The following is a 20,915-nucleotide window of genomic DNA, read 5'->3' as shown; positions in this document are numbered from 1 at the left end:
AAAATAATTTTTTTTAGTTTCCCTCCTTCTACACTTATTATAGCTCTTCAAACCGTATGCTCTGCACAAATAAAAAAATATTTGCTAATTATATAACGTAATATTTACGGTAAAGTAAGAAATTATTTCCTATATCACAAAATTTAAAATTTTTTAGGTCAGTCTCTTGAATTGAACAATGAAATTAATTGTTGTTTAGAACGCGTTTTCCGTATCGTTACTTTTACGAATAATTTGATTTTTGCATAAGAGTCTAAAAGCAGTCTATAAACATCAACAAATATTTTACTCTACCATAAAACAAAACTTTTTCTGTACACCTATTTTTGGTATTTTAATTTTACATCGTAAAGTATGCATTTCGTTGGTTCCTGACTTTTATATTCTGATAAATATGACTTTTACATGGTAAAATAATAAAAACTTAGTTCTAACTGATTCAAGATTTTAATTACACTAGAAACTTTTATTTAAAATTAATTTCAGTTTATTGTAATCAGGGCATTTGATCTTAAAATTAGTTGTATTCAATGCGGTCGGTAAAAAATGTGTATTAATTTAAATTCGCCGAATTTACAAAAAAAAACAAAAAGAAAGGTCAAGGTATTTTCGATCAAAGTATGCCTTGAAACCATACATACCTTCAAACATGACATATTTACAACAATTCAAATAATTTGCGTAAACGTCTAATAATTGAACTATAATTTACATTTTAACTGCCAATTGCTTTCCAATTTACCCTACACAATAATGTAAGACACCTTTATATGCTAAAATATAATAATAAAAACGCCGATCTCTTATATGAATTTATATTAAAGTTAAATATTTAAATGTTTAAAAAAAAAAAAACTGAACAAAACAAAATTTGCCTCTTAAAAAACCAAACAAGAAAAATCCTGGAATAAACCAAGTCTACATAGTTTAAGTTCATAGAAAATGCAATTTTTGCTTCTGCAACCAACCAAAATTGAAGTAAGTAAAATACAAAAGAGTCTTTGAAAAAGTTGCGTGCTCGATTTTTATAACTTTATCCTTTCATTTTAATTTTTCTTTAGTCAAGCAAGCAAAACACGAAAAGGAAATTGGAAAATGAAAATATTTACAGATTTTGTTTTTTTTTTTTTTATTTTCCCCCATTTTAAAATAAAAATTATTTTTTTCATATTCGCTTAAGTCTATATAAATACAAAATTTTATAATAAGATGGGAAGCTCAGTTAATAATATTTTATGAAAATCAGAGTATGGTGAATTTAATATAATACACCATACTCCCTATGAATGACAGGATTACAACAACCGAAACCAGTCATTTATTGAAAAATTTTCAACCGGAAAATGAAAAAAAAAAAATTTTGCAATTTAACAAAAAAAAATTTTTTTAAATGATTTTTTTTCTCTATTAGAAGAACAGAAGAGAGAGGTGAAAAGGAAAGGATTGTTTTGTCACAAAATCCTATTTCATTGTTGTACAGGGTAAAACGTAAAGGTAAAAAATCCATATTAGAATTTTTATTTTATTTGTTCTTCTTTTTTTTTTTCAAGTTTCGAATTTTTTGTTTTCCCCCGTTTACAATCATTTAGACAACAAGTCATGTGAAAGTAATAATTTTTTTTTTTCTATTATGGTATGATGTTAAGAATATAGGTAAGAATATTTTATGCAAACAATAGTAAAGACAATTCATAAGAAAAACAAAAAAGAGAAACTATAGAAAATTAAAATTGAAAAAAAAAAAAGTTAAAATAAAACCACAGAAAATTGGAAAATTGGTTTATTTAAAAAGGAAATTTAAAATAGGAAAATTTAAAAAAAAAAAGAAGTGAGCAAAACTTCCATGGAGAAGATAGGACTTCATTTTAGAGATCAATAAATTTCAGATTATGAAGCGGATGTCAGCTACAGTTATAACAATTATAGACACATAATTTCATACTACGCCTATTATAGACACAATCCATTCTTGGCAAAGGCGTACAATCTTAGAAGATTCAGTTATATGTTAACAGAGATTATATGATAAGAGCCGTGTTAGAACCGTTTATGAAATGCAATATTTATCACTAAAGCGACAAACACCGAAAAAACAAATTAATGGGAAAATTGCAAAGAGAATTATTAAAATTCAGTTTCAATAGTTTTGCAGGATAACTTATCTGTATGATTTTATAATATCGTTAAATCCTCTTGCATCAATATAAAATTACAATGATATTAAATCTGTTCAAATTATACAGTTCGGTTAAACCGTAGTCATAGTTTGCAGTAATGTCAAATTTTTTTCAGTTAATAATTTTAAAATTTTCCCGGAATCCTATAGTACGTTTCTGCATTAATAGTAAGTTTAAAGCATTTATAAGAGTAATCATTTTCCTTAAAAAATTCACAAATTTAATTCATAGACGAATTTGCATTACCAAGAATATTTTATTGAAATTTTCGAAAAAAAAAAAAAAATAATGAAACAGAAAATAATATTGAACTTTTCCAATAATCCTAAGAAATATTTTCTATAGCACTCTTAAACTTAACGAGTATATTTTACAAAACACAATGCTTGCACAAATACATCATACAGTCACCATAGATCCTTAAGAAACCGCTTTGAAGTAAGATTATTTTGATACTTCTACTTTTTCTAAAGAAAAAAAATATTTTAAAGCAGTTTAAAGTTTAATAGACTGAAGAGAAAATTTCAAAAGAAAAATAATTCAAAAAGGAGTTTTATTTTTTCTATTATGGTTGTTTAAAATTCCAATAAACTTCACTAAAATGAATTCTAAAACTTTTATATTTCATATATATAGATCGTCAAATATGTAAAACCAGAAATATTTGTTAATTCTAGAAAAATTGTAATTCTAATACAAATAAAAAAAAAAAATTAAATCCACTTGAGAAATTATAAAATCAGTTTAAGGCAATAAAATCCTAGAAGGATACCAACTACTTAATTCTATACGAATTTCAATTGAAGAACGTCATCCCAGTTGTGAATTATATTATGAAGTGTATGCAAAAAAAAAAAAAGAAAATAAAAAATTTATCTTGAAAGTATAATGAGGAAGATAAAATTATTTAAGCAACAGTATTGACATAGGAGTGTAGCAGTACTGCTTACTGAACTGAGCACTTTAAATAGAATAAGATAAGAAATGGCATCTTTCCATTGATTATTTTCCCGACTAGATGAATTTGAAAACCAAATTTATTCGATAATTTCTAAATGAATTTCTAAAGCGGTGAATTTTTAGAACCTTACAAATGAAGATTTCAAAGAAGTATATTTAAATTCGCAATACAACGAATTCATTTTTAATTGAATTATCTTTTCAGACACAATATACAAAAGAAGAATCTGATGTAAGAGCTGACTCTTACTAATTTCTGGAATAATATTTTTAATAGCTTACCTACTCCTTTCTTATTTCACAAATAATATTCCTTAATTAATTTTTCCAGCGAAAAAACCGCGCGAGGAAATAAAATGTTTTATGTAATCTTACTTTGGATTTTAAGATCTATTGGCCACTTGTATATTGTATTGTTGTTGCCTTATTCGCATAGATTTTATTTTTCAAAAAATCCGAAAAAAAAGTCTAATAGAATTAGAATTATTCAAGAGCTGAAACATAATAGTCGGAACGAGATTGAGAGACCCTATACCTCTTACAATTTAACACAGACCTTGCAGAAATCTTATATATTTCTGAAACTGATATATTTCTGGAACTCGATCTCCATGAAAATTTTTATGATTCTTAAACAAAATGCAATATACGTTAAAATATCAAAATGTGATGTTTAAGCTAAATAAAATTTACGTAAGATTGGCACGGATTTCACAAGCATATACTAAGTTTATAAAAATTAGTTAAGATAACACATTCAATATAATGGTGTACGTAACCGGCAGAGAGAAGTAAGATTCAAAAATTATTAAGCAGTTTATTAAGAGAGTATGCTTCGATTAACTTTCCATAACGTTCTCTAGGTTTTTTATTCACAGAATTCAATTTTATTCAATAAAAAATCTATAATTAATGAAGTTCTAATTAATAATCTATTTAAAGATAAAAGCCCTAACTAATTATATAAGATTATGCAACTATTTAGACTTAAAATAAGTACTATTTAATAACAACATTTTATGAATTCAAACAGAACAATTTATTAATTTAGTATGGAGCTAATTTATCACAAAAACAAAAGCTCAACTTAAAGTACCATTGAAATCTTTAAATAAGGTGTAAGTTTTTTAGTCAAAATTATTATGTTTTTATTCCCTATTTCAAAAAAAAAACTTAATAATATTAAAATTTTCTATAATAATAATCCAGTGATCCAATTTTTAATAATATCATTTTAAGTATATAGGAGCAATTAAAATATGAAGCAGTTTAACCAATATTCTGTGTTTTATGTAATTTTTCAACATTTAATATAAAATGAAAGGATAAATTTAATAAAAAAAAAAAAAAGGTATACTACCTATATGTCATTACATTAAATTATTCAACCCTATATTATGAAACACTTATAAAGTCATAATTATTATAAGTATACTTGCATATAGCCTATAGAACCTGCAAGCAATAGAAGTTCAAACATATCCGCAATATACGAGCATATATGGGATAACACATAGTCCTTTTTCATTGAAGTTTTTGTATACATATGCATAAGTATACATGTATGTGCATTAAATTTATTTATAATAATGTGTTACAAATTGTATACATTTAAATTATAAAAAAAAAAAATAATTAAATTTCCCTTTAACATAATTATGATTTTAATTAATTCAAAACCACCGATACAGAGAAATATTATATTTAAATTTTTATTTTAGTTTCAAATTAACACACACACATATCCTTATCATACTTTATATATAAGTTATATAACACTATATATGCGTATTAATATAAATATGAATATTTAATAATATCCGACCTTAGAAAGAAAGTTTTAATAAACACTACTACAGACTCCCTTATGAATTTACAAAAAAAAAAACAAGAGAAATTTTTTTTTTTTAAGTTAATGCCCCAATTTAAATCTTCCCTACATATAATTAATCATTATCATCATCATTATCAACTATAATAATATATAATCCAATAAAACGTAACTCTTTATATAAGCGCGAATAACATACTTAAACATATAAAGTATAAAAATACACTATGTAAAGGGTGATTTTTTTTAAACTACTTGATTTTTAAATTTTAAGCAGTTTAATTTCTAATAAATTAATTATTTTCATTTACTGTCCAATTAATATGATTTCAGGCAAATATTATGGCAATGTAAATTTTTACTAATCAGTTCCAATTATTTTATTTTCTACACACAATATTCAGCCGGAATATTATCTATTACACGTTCAATATATTATTGTTCTAAAGCTGCAATCAATGCTCGTTTGTGCAATATAAGCGAAATATTATAGGCTCTCTAATAAAGCAAATACTACAGACGCGTCAAATCTGATGATATCATTGATCTATTAATAAATTAAAAATGTTCAACCCAATGACGTCAGAAACTGGTTCATGGTTATATACAATAATCATACACCAACCCTATGCTCCTCCTAGGAGCAAAGTAAGATAAAATAAAAACGCTCACTGGACGCATTCAATTTAATATCTTTAGTAATTTTCCCACATCATAAAACGATAATTAATAAAACTGATTCGATTTGACATTGACAACTAATGTAGCGAATCACTTATTAAGTGTCAAATACGAAACAGTAGAAAACTCACCCGTTAATATCATACATATAAAACAGTAAATAATCGCTTATATATTGTATGTATATTATGTAAATTACATGAATATTACAATTTAATGAATAATAATTCAACATTATACAACTAAACATTTGTATATATATTTAATATTATATATAATGTCATCAAAGTTATGATTTATAATATGTCATTATAATAGTTATGTATAATCATTATAAAAATACATGATTATATAAATGAGTTACATGTATATAAAGTGAAATCGAATTGAATTTGACAAAAACGTAAACAATCGCACCTCTAGAATAATACTGAAGTAACATGAATGGGCGGTTATTCATATATGCTTTATTTTGAGCTTCGCTTATACAAAAATCGAATTAATTGTGTTTTACATGATTATTTTTGAATTTGTGGAGTGCAGTTTTGATAAGCCGTATAAGTAAATTATCGTTATTGAAAATTAATATTTCCTATTAAGAAATTAAAAATTTAATATTAAAACTATTTTAAAGAACTATCAAGCTCTACAAACCTATGATGTGCTGAATATTGGAAAACGTTGGAAGCAAATTTGCATGCAAATTCAAAATATATTCAATAGACGTTCTAGTCTGTTGTTTTAAACAAATGTTAAAAATTTGCATTAACAATTTGAATACAGAATTAACTTCAATTAGGATTTAATCTTAAATATAATCCAATTTCGAATCCCTGACTACCTTTTGTAGCTTCTCATTATATAAACAAATTTTGCAAAGTAAATTAAATTGGAAAAATAAATTTATGTAAATTTTCTTGTCCTGTATTTCTATTTTACATATTGCCACTTAATTTTAACCTAAATAACAATACATATTTACAATTCCCATAAAATAATGATGACGCCGCAAATGCCCATGTTGAAGAGGAATTTAGAAAAAAGAAAATTTCAAATAAAATACAAAACAATATTTTGCAACTTATGTGAATAATGTGATTAATTCACAATCATTCCCTTTTAAAAAATTATTATAGGGTATGTACAGATATTTTGCATATACTCGAATGTTGTCTGATGCAAAATAATTTCAAAGGATTTTATTTTAGAAATGCAAAATATCAAAGGATTTTATTTTAGAATATTTTTTCTATTTCTTCTATATTTACAGGATTTATTTTTGTTCATATTTTTATAAACTGTTGTTGATTATGATGCGGTGGTTTCCTCAAAAAATAAAAAAAAACTTTTTCAGATAATCATAATAAAATATTTATTTTTCCTTCATATTTTATTTTTTAACATAATTTACACAAGGATCAACTGATATAACTTACATAATAATTTTTTTTTATAAATTTTTGTAATATACCTATAGGAACTTTAGTATACACTTTTTAAATTTTATATGACGAACTTCATAAAATTCATAATGAAAAATTTGTTTGCTTGCTAGAAATTTTTAATGATGTAATAACATTATCTATGTATAAGTGTATATGCATATGAATATGTAATTATTTAATGCAATGCATATTTAAATTATAATGCATAATATTATGAATAAATATAATATGAAAGGATATACAAAATTTTGATGACTCGATTTCCTATAGCAATAACTTAACATTTACTTATTTTATGACTTTAATGTGGTGAACGCTATAACGAAGGATGTTAGAATTTCTCTAATATTTATTTAATACTTTTAATTCAATACAAAATCTATATCATATATATATTTTAATATTTTAACGTTGTATAACGGTATTTTATCTTTAAAGTTCTGGTATGTACATGAATTTAAAAGTGTTTGCATATATGTTCTACATCCGCATACACTCTCGATGTGCACAAATATTGGATAATATCCATGTAAAATGTCACAGAAAATTGAAATTATTTCAAATTGAAAATTACAACCTAACAAGAAAGACGTTCGGTATAGTAGATACTATTAGTAAAACATGTATATTATGATATGTATATAACAGTGTTACAAATAAATATGGCTTAGCAATTGCATTAGGTTGCATTTACACTACTAACCGTTTTGGATATTATTGCTGTATTGTTATAGTATCAAATATTTGCTAAAATTTTCAAAACTCGTATGGTTTATAATAGATTTTTAATATGCAACAATAAATTTTGTGATTTTGCTCTCTGTAATAGCCCCCAAAGTGCGATGAGTAAATATTTGATAATTTTACAATTCTTTAGACGTAATTATATAAAAAAACGAATTTCTAGAGTTGAACTTCACTTATACCAACTAATTTTAATTGACCAGTTTACCCGGCAAGAAGTACATTTGCTAACAATTTCTAACATATTGTCTGATATTATAAATTTTGCATTCGGAACACAGAAATAACTATTCAAATCATACTTAGGATGTTGTTCGGATCATACTCCATAATGTTGGTTTCATTGGCCCGTGACATACATAATATATTTATGCATAAGGGTCTCCAATTGATGCTCAATTCCCGAAAATATAAGAATTCTTCAACAATTCATTAGAAACTCGTACTTACAATTCTTATAACTCTGCGACAGGTGAACTGCCCAAAAAATAAAGTAAAAACATTTTTTTTTTTTTTAAAGCAAATTCAAATAAAATGTGGAAGCAACTTAAATTAAAGTAGAAACATTTATTACATCCTTTTCAAAAATATCAAAAAGAAAATTTCTATTTTTCTTATTTTTTCATTTTTCTAAAAAGATAGTTAAATAACGTAAAGTATAATTTAGGTCATGACAAAACTAGTTTTCTGGAACTTAAAATGAAAGAAAACTCTAACTACATATACATACATACATAAATGTATATACAAATTCAGGTACATATTTATACAAAATTTATATGATTTACTTAAAGAAGGTCTTTACGGATGAAAAATCAATACTGTAAGTGATTAAGTTGATGAGAGCTACACATATAGTACCTACTGTATATATGGGTTAATGCTTTTACATATAATATTTAAGTATATAAGGTTAGATATAAGAAAAAACATCTTAGAATACATTAGAGAAATTGTAAATGTTAGATAATATACGTAAATAAGAATGTACGTAAATGATGATAGAAAATATTTAAAGGATTCAAAATGTAATTAAAACTTGTCGTGTATATGAAGCACTTATTCGCTTTAAAGGAATTATTATGAGAATTTTATTCAATGTCCTATGTAAAATAACAATTATTATTACATTATTTTTAATTATCTTAAATTATTAGAGGTTAAATAACGATAAAACAAATCATTTAAAAACAGCATGCCCCTAAAAGTATGCAATTTCATTTTACTAGAAAATTTTACTACAGTTACTCTCATTCTTTCTAAAGATTTTCCCTATTTTTTTTTTTGCTTTTAAAATTCAATTTTCATTTAAAATTTTTAAATATTTAATTTTCCCGTATCTTGTTTTTTAAAGATTTTCTTCCCCAAATCGATTAAGAAAAGTGGATTACCTTATTAGAAAAAATTATCACGTTCACATTTTTTATAAGTACAACAAGAATAGTTTCCTGTGTTTTACATCTCTTATTTGTTATCTTATTGATTCTATTGTTAGAAAATCAGGTGTATTCAATTTGAATTATTTAAATAAAAAATTTGAATAAATTTTCGAAAACTGCGTAATAAATTTATTCAATGAAAGTACAAAACTGACTATGTTTTCCTCTTTTGAAAAAAAAAAATAAAGCTTACATTTATTTAAACAAAAAAAAAAGAGAAACGTAAAACATGAATGAAAATTTATCCTGAAAAAATATGAACTTATTCGAAAAGTACCAATTTGAAAATCTATATTTTACGAAAATATTCAAACAAAACGTGATATGAGTGATATTTGAATAAATTTGGGAATATTTTTTTTTCTAAAATATGCATGTACATGAGGTATGTACGCGCATATATATATATTTATTGCATTTAACACGACATGCAACTTCTAATAGAAACCTTAGTAACAATTACATGCAAATTTAAATTCAGTTCACTATCCTGTTTGGTATATAAAACAAAGTATATGAAAAAGTATATTTTTAAGGCTATGACATGCATAATTTGGCAACAAAAAACTTAAAAAAAAAAAAAATTATATATTTTCGTGTATGAACTCATCGAAACTCAAAATTTAAAATCTTGTACCTCTTTTATATTAGTTATAAGTGCTAGATTACTAGAATATGTAGAAAATATCTCTATTAGTTAAATTATTTTCCGGGCCCTTTGATTTTTTCATATAACTCTTACCCTCTACATACAGTTTAACTATGACTGAAATTTTTTAATAAGAACGACAATTGCATGATTTTTTTTTACTTCAAATTTTTGTAGATTTTAAAAAAAAATTTTTTTTTTTTTGATATTTTGTTTCTATGCTGAAATACGCCAAGTATGAAAGAATTATTTTAATTGAAAAAGAAAAATTACTGTAAAAAAAATTTGGTAAAATTAAAATGTTGCATTCAAATTGTCTTTGTCCTCACAGTTGAAATAAATTCTTGTTAGTAGAACAATGAATGTGATCATGGCAATTTTCTTTTCGCAGAAATTTCCTTATCCTGATTTAAATAAATTTATCATAGAAGACATGGAATTCTGATTGAAATCTAGTCTTAAAATTACATTTACAAACTGGTTTTTAGGTTTCATAATTATCAACTGTATATAGTCATCATTTATTCGTAAATTATTCAACATTTATTACAAAACATTTGATTCTATCATATAAAATTAGATATTGGTTCACATTATTTCAGTTAGATTTCATTATCACATTATTGCACTTTATTTCTGAAACTCCCACGTACTTCTAAACCATTGCGAATCACTTAAATTACTTCTAAATTTGAATTATTTAATAATCACTCAACAATTTTTTTCATATTAGAATAATCCAACCCAAACAATTCATTTTATTATTTAATATGAAAATTATAATGATTAAATTTTAAATATGATATTCATGAAGACGTAGCTATTTATGATTTAAAATGATTTATTCTTTTTTTTTTTTAAATTATTTGTATACCATTCAAATATGCATATATATTTTAAATAACCAACTTATTAAGAAGATGACTAAAATATTCATAATTATTATTCGGAAAAACCCCAAAAAAATTATTTCCATTTTTTCAATCACACACTCTCTCTCCCACTCTGCCCCCCCTCCCCCTTTTAGTCTTCGAAGAATTCAATTTCAGCGAAATCGAAGAACCGAAGCAAGCGGAAACCTGAAAAAAAATATGCATAAAAGTTGAAGAATCAAAAGAATCAAAAAATAAATGAAATGCGTGAATTTTCATGAATTTTTAATAATTTTTCTTTTTTCTCTCATTTACTTTCAGTTTTTTCTTTTTTTGAAGTTAAGAATCGTATTCCAAACTTAGTTTTATATACAAGTGTAGTATCAAATTTATTATTACGCTACATATATATTTATTTAAAATAATTATATTGAAAAAAATAATGTATAAATTTATAAAATATAACAGAGAAATGAGTGACAGGGGAAGAGAAAATAAAAATAATTTCCTGTCTTTTTCCTCTCATTTTTTTTTTTGGTTCTCTCTTTTTCTTACTATTCAATTTTCAATGATTTCATTTGGGATTTAATATGGAAATAGATAAAATTATTCTTCTATTTTACATGTATGCTTGTATATTGTAATGTATGAGTATAACCATGCAATATTATAGCTCTATACGATTTAAATAAAAAGCAAACTCTTGAATTCATTTTTATTTTTTTGTGAATTTTTCCCCCTTTTACTACTTTTTTTTTCTTTTTAATTTAAAAAATTCAAATATTATATATTAACTTCAATATTCAACCAAAATCTAATTTTATTGCACTTTGATATGTTAAATACCCTAGAGTAATGATTTATACAAAAATTATAAATATCCTATATAAAAATAAGGATAACAGAACGAAAAAGAAATGAAATAAAATAAAAAGGAAAAGTGAATGGCTGACTTCTTTAAATTTACAAAATTATTATGTTTCTGTTATTTGCCGAAAAAATTTTCATTCGAAAAACTAATAATATTAAGTAAGCAATACATAACAAACATTTAATTCATAAGTAGAAACCCCACTCTCTAAATCACACATAATAAATGGAAAGAAAACAAAAAAAAATAAGCACTTAGACCAGGAAAAAACAATTCCAGACAAATAATAATAAAAACAAAAACTTATACGTAGAAAATAACAAAAAAAAAAAAATTAAATATAAAAAGCCCCAAACCCTTAGTTAGTCTCAACTGACGGAAAATCAATTATAATACTTTCAGACAGCAACATTTCAAATAAAATTCGGAAGACTAAACACACACATACATTTTCCTTGCTTATTTAGGTACTTTTTGCTCTTATAAGGAAGAAGGATGAGTTATAAAAAGAAAAATAAAAATACTTGAAAAAAACAAAATGAAGAGTAAAGAGAAAAAATAGAATAAAATTAATCGAAAAATAAAATGGAGGTGAAACAGGATTTTGCAATTTTCATGAACACAAAAAAAAAAACAGAGCAAAATTATAGAATTAAAATAAATTTTTGTTATAACTCGAATTTTCCAAAAGGCAAAAATGAAACCCATCCTCCAATATTTCCTTGTCCCAATAGCAGTTACAATAAAATTGCCTTTTCAATGACTTTAATTCCATTCGAATTTCCCAAAAATTGAATTATCTTAGTACAAAAAAAAAATTTATCCCTTTTTTTTCAGCGTTAACATTTCAATTTTTCTTTCCAATTTTCGTATTTTCAATTTTCTTTTCCTTAAATCTACTAAGTAATATCCTTGTAAAGATATTCAAAGTTAAATTTAAGAAATATAATAATAATAAGGCGTATAAAAATATTTAGAAGAAGAAACCATGAAAAAAAAAAAAATAGTCTATCGTTTCAACTTTTGCCCTATAATCAAATAATAACGTTAACTTTCTACACACAAATTCTGATCCACAAAATACACTTTCATACAACATGTATATATAATTTTGCAAAATCAATAAATATAAATGAATATATAATATTGTTACCTGTTCCTTTTAGAATTATAAAATATTTGACATAAATATTCAAATATGCACACATTTGAATACAATTACATTTTATTATTATATGTGTATCTATATGTATATTATTAAGCTTAAAGCACACACTGGCTGACACGTAAAACGTATATTTCAGGAAATCCTGAATATGCAAAAAAAAAATGTATACTTTTTTGAGCCTTGAATTCTTGAATCCATTTGCCTCTTTTCTACCATTCAATTTTAATATGCACATACATAGATAAATATATATAGTACATGTACACTTAGCATATCATCCGTGTATACGAGAATATAAGCGAAATTCTGCATATATGTATACAAGTAACAAACAATAAAGAATAATAAGAAATATTGGTAAATAAGTGAAAAAGGATAAATAGGTAGGTAGGTAGGTAGGTAAGCATAGGTAGTTATTTTATTGATAAGATAATATTAAAGAATAAAGCTTAAATTCACATTTTAAATTAAAATTCATTGGAAGTTGAGAACAGAATTAAAAAAAAAAAAGAATACCCAATTTGCATATTTTGTAATATAACATTTTTTTTTGCATTGCATATATGTATGTATGTTTGTAATTTTTTCTTTACATACTTATCTCTTAATGGTATTACGAGTATAAACTTATAATCGAACGAGTACAAGGTGCTTTTTACAATTAAAAGAATAATATTTATTATGTATGCCTTTTATATGCAAATGACAAAATTGCAGAAATCATAAATAGAGTATGGTAGTTCTTATACGGAAACTAATAACATTACACAATCCTATTATTTAATGTTAATGTTTTAATGATTTATGTAAGCAGCTAATAGAACACAAGTAATTTTGTAAGCGTTATGCTCCTCTTTGTAGTAAAGGAAAAAAAAATATTAATATAAACAGCTATTCACACCACCACTTCGACTGAATTTAAATTAAATAAAGTTTGACTAAAAACTATGCGCTATTCAATATGAAAGCATATTTGTAGCTTTATAATAAATTATCAGAGAGATTGACGAAAAGACATAAGCTTGCAGCTAGATAATAAGTTATCAGATAGATTGCTAGAAAGACATGGCACTTTATTTATTTTCGTATGTAATTTAGAGAAATTCATTTAACAAAAACACTCTAGAATTAGGAAAAATCTACATAAACAACAAAACAGCAGCCATTGTAAATTTTTGACGATAAATTTAAAAATGGGTCATAAGATGATCATAAAATATTACAAGTTTGAAAATATATGCTTATAAAATAACCGGCATAAGCAGTGTTAGATTTATTTGTTCATTGTTATTGAATATTGTTAAGAATTACAAAAAAATGTGTATATACCCTGTACTGTAAAATAATTTCTGCCGGTGCTGTACAACATATCTTGTTATAACAAGATGAATGAAATTTATAAAATGAAATGAAATACTTTCTTATTTCTTTCTTATTAAATTCCAGGAAAAAAAAAATAAAAGAAAGTTATTTTTATATACATACATACATATACACATATAAAATACAAATAACACAAAAAAATGAGTGTATTACTTGGAAATTACATATGTACGAGTATATGTATGTTTTGCAATAAAATCTGAGCACTCTTTTGATAATATTTTCTTAAATTTCACATAAGTACAACATATACGATTTCAATTTTTAATAATTCGCCGTACGTACATGCATTATGTACACACATGTATAAATATATGAGAAAATAATTTAAATTAATAATAATAGTATAATAAAATTTTCAAAAATATTTAATGAAAATTGCAAATAAAAAAATAAATAAAAATTATTTTCGTCTCTGAAATTTAGCAAAAACAATCAAAAAATCAATTATTTCCCTGTAAGTATGCAATGCAAAAAGCCAGAATTCAATTTTGTTTTAAATAAAAGTGAATAAAAAATTTTTGTTCAAAAAGCTGAAATCCCTAGAAGTATGCAATAAAATTTATTGAAAAAAATAAGAAGCAGTAATAATTGTTATGTACAAAAATCAACGTAGAAAGAATAGTTTATCTTTTTGGGAAATTAAAATTATCTAGAATTACCCATTTGGCGAAAAATTTTACTTAAAATAATTTTTTTTTTTTATGCAAAATTATTGTAATTAACAATTTTTTATCTTCGCTGTGTATTTGAGTAGTACAAGGTACAAATTTGAGGTATATGAGAGCGGAAATTATTGTTAACTGAGACAATAAAATTTTATTAATTTAAAAAATATTTTTTATGCTACTTAAAATTATTCAATTTTCTTTAATTTTTTTAGGGAAATTTTCTATTTTTATAGTACTTACTTAATAATTTGTTATTTGTAAAAAGGGAAACACTTCTAAAGTAGCAATTAAATTAATTAATTTGCTCTAATATTACATGGCACGTGTATTATACATTTGTAGATGTACCTATATCAGTGGCCTCAAACACAAACCGCCTAACTCGAGTTAAGACAAAAATGAGATATGTTTACCAGCGAATTCTCCGTTTTAAATTTCATATGCTCACAAAATTTGGTGGTTCTACGACTGTTGTAGCCGGAGCTATTGTCGAATTCACACATGACCTGATACTAATTTTTGTTGAACTATCACCAGAAATACTTAGGTTATTTAAACTAGCCTTACATATTATATAAAATATTGACTTACTCTGAAACTGATTTAATGAAAAACAAGCTCTGTGAATTATGTTTTTCCTTCAGCATTTCCACAAATATTTTCTTACTTAACGCAAGTGGGATATCTTAGTAAATATTACATGATATTGGTTTGGATTCATCAGAAAATATCAACAAACTTTTAAGAGATTTATTATATAATTCAATGAAAATATAAAATATTTTATGAAATTTGGTTCAACTTCCTGAAATTTTGGCCAAATTCATTAAATTATGGCTCTGTAATGAATTTTATTCTTAATAATTTTATATCTATGGTCAATTTCTCATTTATTATTCTAGATTTATTATCCTAGATTTATTTAAATTTCTCATTTATTATTATTCTACAGTATTGCGGTAATAAAAAAACATCCTTCGAAATTTAAAAAATTTTTAAATTTAAACTAAAAGCAAATAATCATAGGATTTTATAAATACATTCTCTGGTAGCAATATGCAATAGTTAATATTTTGCAATATAAAATTTAATGTAATTTTATTGAATAGGGTTTGGATATGAAAAAAATCTTAGAATATCCTTTGAATGTTCTATTTATATAGCTTAAAACAACTTACTAATACTTTCTAAGAAAAAGGATATTTTTGTTATGAAGTTATATAGGAAAATTTAGAAAGAAAAATTATTATACAAAAAAAAAAATTTTTTAATAAATCAAATTTATCTTAATAATTGTTTCAAGGTAAAAAATTTAGGACCTTACTTACGTATAACTGATTTCTTAAGATAACAATTTTTATAGTATTTTAATCTTTTTCCTTTTTATTAATACAAATATATATATATATACAATTTTATACTTTTACACTTGGGTAAATTTATATACATTAATACTTCAACAAATATTTTATATATATATATATATATATATATATATATGTATATACAAATGGTAGGGCAAAATATTGAAATAAGGATAAAATTTCGATTGCTTTTACTCATCATAATTGACTCTTTTTAATTTTCTTTTTCTTTAAGGATAAAATATCAATTTGGTAAAGCATAAATTGCACTTAAGTTTCATCTAAGTAATAAAGTTTTAGTTGAAAAGTAGAGTAGTAAATTGTCTATTTTTCTTCCATTTTGGTTTTAGAAAATTTTAATGAGTTTATATAAAGTAAAATAGAAATTTTATGAACAAAAGTGTTTTTTTTTTAAATCTTCGGAAAGAATAATTGACTTTGTATCAAATGTCAGAATTAATATTTTATAGTAGTTGTAAAATTATTGAAAGAAAGTTGAAAACTTTGCCCACAAGTTCAAAATTTTTGGCTAAATATTAGTATTCGTTATACGTACATAAATTTGAACTTTAATGTTATTCAAGCTTACGATTAATATTTTCGATAGTTCAAAGAATTTTGAGTAAAGTTCAATAAATTTTCAAATCAGAACTTTTCAAAAGTTTTCATTTTTCAAAATCTTACTTCAATAAAAGTAGTATTTCTCGAAAATAAATATTTGATCCTGAATTCAAAGTGAGTAAAATGTCCTTGTACATAATTCTATTAATTTTCACGTAATACTCTACTGAAATTTTCTAATTTAAAAAAAAAAAAAAAAATTTTTTTTTCTACTTCACTCCTATTGGAAGCATATGGCTTCCACAAAGTTTTTACATCAAACGCTATTTTGTGCCACACTAACATTCTAATGTGCTATTCTAGTCCTTATGCATGTTACGATGGTGGTTACCATATGATCTATTCGAGTCGATACCAGAAACCCTGTTTCAGTTTCTTGAATCATTTTGTATTTTCACTGGATAGATGATTAGTCTACTGCAGATATCCGCACGGTGGTCACACTTTTCTCTTTCCATCTATCATCATTGAGACAAAACGTGTCATGAGTAGCTGTTGCGAGCTGCTATTGTAATGAAATCATGATAATTATTTAGACCACACAATGATTGTCAAATGTCAGTTTGACGTCTGTCATTCGATCACATGATTTTTTATAAGATTATTTATAATATTATATATGTGGAATATTATTAGCGTGATCATATTTGATACTTGGATTATTAAGGTACATATTTTTCAAATCAAGGTACATGAAATATTCAAATGTACCACCATTTTCAGATTTTAACTAGGAACGCTTTAATTAGGCACCGTTTAATTTTATTATACTATAGGATTTTGAGTTGTATAACTTTATAATAAATTGAATAAATGAAATTTACGATATAAGGGATAATACAAGAGATAATTTAAGGGATACCTTACAGAAAAATATGCGTTTAAAAAAAACATTTGTACTACATTATTTAATTTATTCTACTGTTTATTTCTCAAAAATGTGAAATACATTCCGAAAAGCATTAAAAACATTGTTATTAAAAAATTTATGAATACTAAAAGTGAACGTTTTTCTAAGCTTTCACATCCAAAAATTTTAAAATTTGCTTTAAATAACTTAAGATGTAGGTTATAACCATTCAACTAAAATTACAAAAAAAAATTATAATATTAAAAATTTTAAATTTAATAAAATAGAATCCAATCAGAAAATTCGTTTCGATTAAATGACACGTCTTGCCTTTTTTAATCGAAACGAAATCTCTAATATAGTTGAAATTATTAATACAATCAAATATAATAACCTTAAATAATTCTTCTAATTTATTTTCTCTGATTACCAAGCAGAATTTTGTAATATTATCACTTAAATCCTTCAAATTATTTTTAACTTCTGATAGTATTAAAATTGTTATTATTGGCGTGAAAATTTCATGAAAAATTAAAATTATTGCATTAAAAATTATAGGACGAAATATTTCAGCAACTGAATAATATGTTAGCATAATCACAATAAAAATTGGAAGAGAACGATTAATATATTCAGTGAAGAAATCCCAAAAAATAAAAAAAACTTTTCTTGAAAATAATTTATTAAATATTGTATAATATTTTCTTAGTTTTAAATTATTTGCTATTATTTTATGTAATTTTAATAAAGATTTAGAAGTAAAACACTGATCAGTTCCCATTTCCTTAATAAATTTCTCTAAAAATTGATTTTGATAATTAATATATAATAAAATTAGTTTTAATATTAAAAAAAATTCATAATCTAATTGATATCTGGCGAAAAATAATAAAAATATTGTCACACGATATTCGATTTCACTATCGTACATTGATAAAGCTGAAGCTTCTGGTGTCATTGAAAGATATAATGAACCAATTAATTCAATGAATTTTATAATTATTTTAATTTTAAATAAAAATTTTATATTATTTGGAATTTTTAATATTTTTTTATCGATTCTTTTGAATTTTTTATAAAATATTTTAAAATTATTTAAATTTTTTAATATAATAATTGCAAAATTTATTTGAAATAGAAATCTTAGAAAAGTTAATAATAAAAATGTATTTAAAATTTTATATTCAACTTGATTATCAACTTTATAATTCATTCGAAAATAGTTTTTCCAACTATTAAACGTAACACATAACACTAAAATCGGAAGAAATTTTAAAATTATTTCGAAAATATGATAAAAATTTAAATTTAATATCGTAAAATTTTGTAAAATATCAGTTTGATCTAAAAGTTCCGCTGAACATCCAAGTATTATTTGTATAAAATTTATTAATATTTTTAAAAATATACCAAAACGAACCCACATTTTAATTGAAGAATTTTCTAATTACTAACAATTTTTATTAGAGAAATATGGTAGAAATGGTAATTATTATATTATGTATAACATATTGATAAAATTATTGAAATGACAATTAATATAATTAATTTTCCTTTTAACAAACATTATAAAAATAAATTAAATTGTACACGGGCATAAAGATTTTATCATTACAATTAATTATTGGGAGAAGTTTTTTTAATATAACAATTAATTTGTTATTTATTATTCACTTGAATTTTAATTATTCAATATTTTTAATTATAAAAGAAAACAAAAAAAATGTGTGAACACTATAAAAAAATATTATTACAAATATTTATATTTAATATAAAACTTTTACACGAAAAATTATTTTAACAAAATTCTAGCACGTTTCGTTGGAAAATGTCGAATTAGCCGAAATATGCCGAATAAAATATTAGATATTGATTTTCTCATTGGTTTTGAGTATTTTGATCTACGACAAGTGTTTTATGCTGCATTAGGGAGCACGATTATTAACCCTTTCGAACCGGTTTTCGAATAGAGTAATTAGCAGATGTTTCACATGTGAGATCTATTAGCTTTATATAAAATAAACTGCCTGCCGAATCATGAAAAAATGGAATGGTACAACAGAGAACCAATGCCATTTTTAACTTTAAAGGATGTTTAGACTTTACTGACACATATGTGTATCAGTAGGGTGGAAAGGGTTAAAAGAGCAAAACACAGTAATCTAGATTTTTAAGATTTAAATGAATATAAAAATTTTTGATATTCAAATAAAAATTTTAATTTCTGTATTGGATTCCCTTTACTTGTGTATCAAATCAAATTTTTAACAAATATGGTAGGAAACTTAAAATATTTAGCAAGGGAGGACTGCTTTTTAAATAAAAAAATCAAGTTTATCTTAAACAAATTATTTTTATTACAGTAAAACTAATTTGCAACACATATAGAATACATAAAATATACCTAAGAATAGTAAAAACATTGTCATTAAAAAATTTACAAAAATTAAAATTGCACGTTTTCCTAGACTTTCGCATCCAAAAATTGTAAAATTCATTTTAAATAATTTGAGAAGAATGTTACAGTCATTCATCTAAACAATTAACAAAATTTTAAATTTATTTTTATTAATATTTTTTTTAATTTTTTTATACAATCACCTGAAATGTTGATTTGTCTTCGATTATCAAGCAGAATTTTAAAATTTTAGAACTTAAACATTTTAAATTATTTTTAATTTCTGATATTATTAAAATTGTTATTATTGGTGTAAATATTTCATGAAAAATTAAAATTATTCCATAAAACAATGCATTATTTTCTAGTCTATCAGAAGCAGAATAAATTGTTAATAAAATCATAATAAGTATTGGAAGAGAACGAATCATAAATTCAGTAAAGAAATCCAAAATTATTAAAAATATTATTTTTGAAAATAATTTATTAAATATTGTATAATATTTTCTTAGTTTTAAATTATTTGTTATTATTTTATGTAATTTTATTAAAGATGTAGAAGTCAAACACTGACTAGTTCTCATTTCCTCAATAAATTTCTCTAAAATTTGATTTTGATAATTAATATATAATAAAATTAATTTTAATATTAAAAAAAATTCATAATCTAATTGATATCTGGCGAAAAATAATAAAAATATTGTCACTCGAAATTCTAAATCATTTTCATAAAATGATAACACTGAGGCTCCTGGAGACATTGCAAGATATAATGAACCAATTAATTCCAA

This window comes from Condylostylus longicornis, unplaced genomic scaffold (assembly GCF_029603195.1).
Source record: "Condylostylus longicornis isolate FDR11 unplaced genomic scaffold, ASM2960319v2 ptg000085l, whole genome shotgun sequence".
Taxonomy (NCBI): domain Eukaryota; kingdom Metazoa; phylum Arthropoda; class Insecta; order Diptera; family Dolichopodidae; genus Condylostylus; species Condylostylus longicornis.
Note: the sequence above shows the minus strand (reverse complement) of the source record.